Here is a 6,000-nt window from a genome sequence, read left to right as displayed (position 1 = left end):
ATAGCAGGTACTGGCTATTGCCAGAGGCTGGATTCCTGATTTGATGGAGCTGTCGTCTGGTCTGGAATAGGACTGGCCTTACCATGAGGTGAACTGAGGCAGCCACCTCAGGTGCCAGACTGGGGGGGAGGTGCGCCCCTAGAGCCCAGCATGTAGAAAATTGTCTGCTTCTGGTGCATATGTATTCTCTCTGCTCTAGATGCACAGAGATGGTGGAGTGCTGTGCTGGAGGAAGGAGGGCACAAGACACATGGCTGGCAGGCAGGAGAAAAGGTGAGAGGGAATAACAGAAAGCTGCAGTGGGAGAGAGGCGGAGGAGCCTCTTATGTACTTCTCTAGCACCCCCAAGATTCTGGGCTGATCAACACCAGCTTCTCAGGGAGCTTCCTGTTTCCTGCTGCTTCCCTGAACCCACTTGAGGAGAACAGGCAGTCAAAAGAAGTAGTAGGAGCCAGTTAGGCCCTTAAGACGCTGATATCTTCCCTCACTGAGGCCCTGCTACCAGACTGCTTATTTGTCCCCCTTCAACTGTGTGTTGAGAGTCACTATAGCTGGCACAGAACAGCAGTCATGAGTGAAAGAAGAAAACGCCCCTCTGGGGCAGCATTCAGAAAAAGAAAGGAAGCTTTTCTATCTAAGCAGGAAGGAGCTCTCCTGAGATACATAGACACAAATGTTCATGGTGAGCCTTCTGGCCCCAGTGAGGATGGGAGTGGTGAGGAGACACCTGATCTTCCAGTTAGTCAGAGTGCAGATGACCTGGCAGCTACTGCAGCATCCATATTTCCATCCCAAATGAATGTATCCATGCACATTCCTGAAGAAAAGTGTAGATCAGAGAAGAGTGTGGTGGAGGTGCAAGAAACTGCTGCTGCTGAACTTAGTTCCTTAAATCTAGATGATCCAGGACTGTGGATCCACTTGAGCAGTAACCTGAGGGACTTCCTTGTACTGCGTGGGCCACAGCAAGTGAAAAACTTCATGTTCCCCAAAGACAATGAAAATGGAAGTTTCCATCCAACACATTACTAGTGTGAAATCCCCAATGGTGACAAAGTGGAGAGGCCATGGCTTTTGTACTCAAAAACCCAGAATGCCGCACACTGTTTTTGTTGCAAACTCTTCCAGTATAATGTTCCAGCCACACTGGGTTCTACAGGAACAAAGGACTGGAAACATCTTGCTAGAAATCAGGCATGCCCTGAGAAGGCAGCAAATCACCAGAGAGCATTCCACAGGCGGAAAGAGCTTGAGATGAGACTAAGGTTAAAGACCACCAAAGATGATCAGCATCAAGAGAAGATTGCATCAGATTCTCTTTACTGGCAAAATGTTCTGAAAAGGCTCATTGCCATTGTGAGAATGCTTGCTACCCAAAACCTATCACTACGTGGCACTTCAGATCAGCTGTATGTGCCAAACAATGGACACTTCCTTAAAATTGTGGAGCTGATGGCTGAGTTTGATGTTGTGTTTGATGCTGTATTCCAGGAGCATCTAAGAAGAGTCACCACCCAAGAAATGTACACACACCACTACCTTGGAAAAACAATTCAAAATGAGATCATACAGTTACTGGGAACAAAAATCAAACAGGAGATTGTGGCAGATCTGAAGTCTGCAAGATATTACTCTGTTATTCTGGACTGCACACCTGACATCAGCCATATGGAACAAAAGACTTTAATGGTGCATTTTGTAACGACAGAACCTAGTGAAAATGTCCCTGCAATGGTGACTGTCAGAGCATTTTCTAGAATTTATTGACATTGATGATACTACAAGAGCTGGTATGACAAATGTGCTTCTTAAAAACCTGGAAGATATGGGAATTGTGATAGCTGACATGAGAGGTCAGGGCTACGATAATGGTGCCAACATGAGAGGAAAGAACAGAGGAGTACAGACATGGATCCAAGAGCTAAACCCTCAAGCTTTTTTTTTTTTGTCCCATGCAGTTCTCATTCATTGAACTTGGTGGTCAGTGATGCAGCATCAACTTCTAGTGAGACTGCTGAATTTTTTAATGTAATTCAAAGCATCTCTGTATTCTTCTCTGCATCAACTCATTGATGGCAAATTTTGAAGCAACATCTGGGAACATCCTCTCTGACACCAAAACCACTGAGTGTCACATGATGGGAATGTCAAGTGGAGGCAATAAAGCCTATCAAACACCAAATTAGGAAAATAGATGATGCCATAGTTGCCATTACGGAGGATAATGCTATGACAGGAACTGTACATGGGAGAACAGTGGCAGATGGAAATGAAATCACCCATAAACATACATAACTTCAAATTTCTGTGTGGCTCAGTGTTGTTGCATTACATACTGTTTTGAAATAAATGTTGTAAGCAATAGACTCCAAGGTGTTGACTTTGATATATCTAGAGCCTTGGAACAACTGGACAAACCAAATTCATACCTACAGTCTTACCAGTCAGATGAGGGATTTCAAAACTTTCTGAAGAGTGCACGGAAGTTGGCAGAGGAACTTCACACTGAAGCTATTTTCCCACCCATTCAAGAATACAGGAGTCACCAAAGAAGACAACACATTGATTATGAGACACGGGATAATCCCATAAGAGACCCCAAACAACAATTCAAAGTTGAATTATTTAACCAGGTGCTAGATTTGTGCAATACAGACAGTTGAATGTTCCATGCAGCTCAAGGAACACAGCAGTATATTTGGGATGTTGCATGATATTGCAAAACTCTTCACTATACCTGAAGAAGACCTACACCAGCAATGCAGGGCACTAGAGACAGTGACACATGATGACATGCATGATATTGATGCAAGTGATTTAGGTGTTGACCTGAAAGCCCTTTCAAGATACATTTCAGCAGGATCAACTCCAAAGGCTCCTCTGGAATATATGTTCACAAATAAGATGACCACCGTCTTGCCAAATGCTTTTGTTGCTCTGCACATACTTCTAACACTTCCTGTAACAGTTGCCAGTTGGAGAACGCAGCTTCTCCAAGCTGAAGTTAATAAAAACATATCTACACTCCACAATGACACAGGAGAGGCTGGTTGGCCTTGCACCCATCTCCACAGAGCATGAGCTGGCCCAGACTGTGGACCTTCAGGAAGCAGTTCAAATCTTTGTAACCAAGAAGGCACAAAAAGCACCACTTTGAATAATCAAACCGATAAAAATGTCAGTTTTTACTATGCAAACAAGAAAAGTTACATTTGCTGTTCAGGCATTTGAAAGTTAAGTGTTAACATTTTTGAACAAGGCATTTTAAGTTGTTAGTTCTTCTTTATTGGGGTAGGTATCAGACCAGTACCATGAGAGGAGTAGAACAGGAAGAAGGCAGAATTGAGACCTTTCAAAGTTTTGGCCCAAGCGAAGGGCATCAACTTCTAGTGAGACTGCTGAATTTTTTAATGGCGGGGGGGGTCATTTAAGCTCCCCGCCTCAGGTGCCAAAATGTTGTTGGCCGGCCCTGGTTTGGTAATTTTAATTTTCTTATGCTTACTAGATAAGTCACTATGAATAAATGGTCTTGTCCAATGTGAAAATAAATCTTGCTTTGGTTTTGGAATATATTCTGGAAGTCTGGCTTTCCTTTCTTCTAGATCTGTAGATAAATAAGTGTTCCAAGTGATGTCCCAAACCCTTACTATGTTTGACTCTTCCCCCCTCCCCGCCCCCATTTATGATGCTTTAATGGGACAGCCGATTGGTATGTGCCTGTTTTGTTTACCATCTTGGCTGTAACTCTTCATTTTGCTCTGAGAGTGGAGTACAATGATATGCTCCTTTTTACTTTTAAAACACATGCAGGGCCATCTCTCTTTTTGTCATGGGTGCAATTTCTTTTGGATGAGTGTTAGTGGAATGAGCTGATTACTTAGATACCAAATATACATATCCTTTTCCAGTGTGCCATCTGGTTGACACCAGGGGAAAAGATTCACTAGGGGCTAGTCCCCATCAGTAACACCACATCTTTGTAGAGTGACTGATATATTGCAGGGTGTAATACCACCTGTTGCAAGTGGGTTACTCTTGGTGGGACTGAAGCCGCTCCAGTCTTTAAGGCTACAGTATCTGACTGTACAGGGAGACTTCTGGCCCTGCAGCACACAGATTGTAGGAAGCAGAGGGAGAAGGTGCTGAGCAGGTACACAAGTTATTGTGGGCACAGTTCAGATTACAAGTACATGTTGCCTACCTTTTTTTTAACGAGTTTTCTGACTGAGGGGTGTGTTTCCTCCTAGTGTTGGTGGGTTCTAGGTAGAAAAAGGAACAATTCTGAGCCTCCAGGTCAGTTTCTTTGAATAGGGAGAAAGTAAGAGTGTCTGTTAGTGAATCCAAGGATAATTCAGGAAGCATCAGATGGAAGAGCATTCTAAATTGTGTGGAGGCTGAGACGGAGGAGTATTCTCCATCTGGATAGGAGGGATAGGCGTCCTGTGTATTTGTTTCTGGGGAATGGGTTGGGTTGAGGGGAGCTGAAGAGACTTGAGGATGTTCTGGTGCAGCAGAAAGATGGGCTGTATTGACAGGCTTCAGGCTAAGGGAAAATTGAGTCAGCTGGTGAATGTAATGTGTGTGAATTGATCAAGGGTATGCATGGGAGGGTGGAACGAAGTCAGATGTGTAAAACAGAATAGGGAGATAGTAGGTATTGGCAAACTGAACGGGGAGAAGCTAGGCCTAGGAGAAAACAAAACAAAGAGGAGTAATATTTGCTTCTACCCTGCCCTTTGCTGTAAAAGTCCCACATTTTCTTTAAATTCTAAAAATGAAGAAGAGAAGAGGTCACTCCCTTTTCTTTCCTCTTTCCACCAACATGCCTAGTCCCAAAGAAAACCTTTTCCTGTGTGCCAGTTTTGGAAAAAATTAGTAACCAGGATGAATGGGAGGAAGAAAACAGATATGACTGTTTCCATCCAGTTTTTTTTTTTGAACCAGATGCCAATGGTTGGTAGTAATTGGTTAAATTTTATATATATTTGATTAACTCATTCAGGAGGTCAGACTACATAATCTAAAGGTGTCTTCTGGCCTTAAAATCTATGAAGTCAAGATTCCTGATGGAAATTCTAATTAATAATATATTATATAAAATGAATACTTGAGAGTATTAGATGTATTACTTTGACTATTCCTTTATTATTTTCATACATTCTTTAGCAATATGAAGGTTGTTTTCAGTTATGATGAACAATTTTACAAGAGATATACAGCACTATTCTCTTCATTTATGAGTGTAGTTAGCATGGGAATTAATTGAGGTTACACAAATGAGTCTAGAGAAGAACATATCCAATGGTACTAAGTTCTAGTTTCCCTCAACCCCACTTCCTTGGCTTCAATGCCTGTTACATTTTATATTCTATATATGGAATTTTAATACTTTCTTTAAAAATTAAAGTAGTACATATCACAAACTGTGAACAAAATTGTAATTAGTGGGTATAGTTTTGAATGGTAATTTTGAAATATATATGCACATATACAGTCTCAAATGCCTTTCCGGACAATTAGAAATATGACCTTTTAGGGAGATATGAGGCAGTTGGTTTGATAAACCTTGTTTCTCATATTAAAAAAAAAAAAAAAACTTTCTATGAACTATTTTGACCCAGTTTTTGCTTAACTTCAGAATTGTATTATTTCCCTCCTTTAGAACTAAAGTGGCAAATGAGCTACAGAACAAGTATAAACTAACCTATGAACAGATTGTGATTCTTTAATTGAAAATCGAGCATCAAAACTCATTACATTAAATTTATTATTACAAACTATGCTGCTCTAGGAACTTGAAGGATCTTTCTAAATTGTTGTTTTTTTTAAATCTGAATTAATGCTACTGTATTATCCAAATCATATTTTCTTTTTCTGATCTAGGTAGATATTTCCATTTTATTCTGGATAGTAGGCAGTATGATTTGAGTTTTAGATTAACCTTTTATGTGAACTCAGCCTGATAGATAAACTAGCATGCTTATCTCATCCTCTTTTAAG

The sequence above is a fragment of the Lepidochelys kempii genome, chromosome 4 (assembly GCF_965140285.1).
Source record: "Lepidochelys kempii isolate rLepKem1 chromosome 4, rLepKem1.hap1, whole genome shotgun sequence".
Classification (NCBI taxonomy): domain Eukaryota; kingdom Metazoa; phylum Chordata; order Testudines; family Cheloniidae; genus Lepidochelys; species Lepidochelys kempii.
This window is presented reverse-complemented; position numbering follows the sequence as displayed.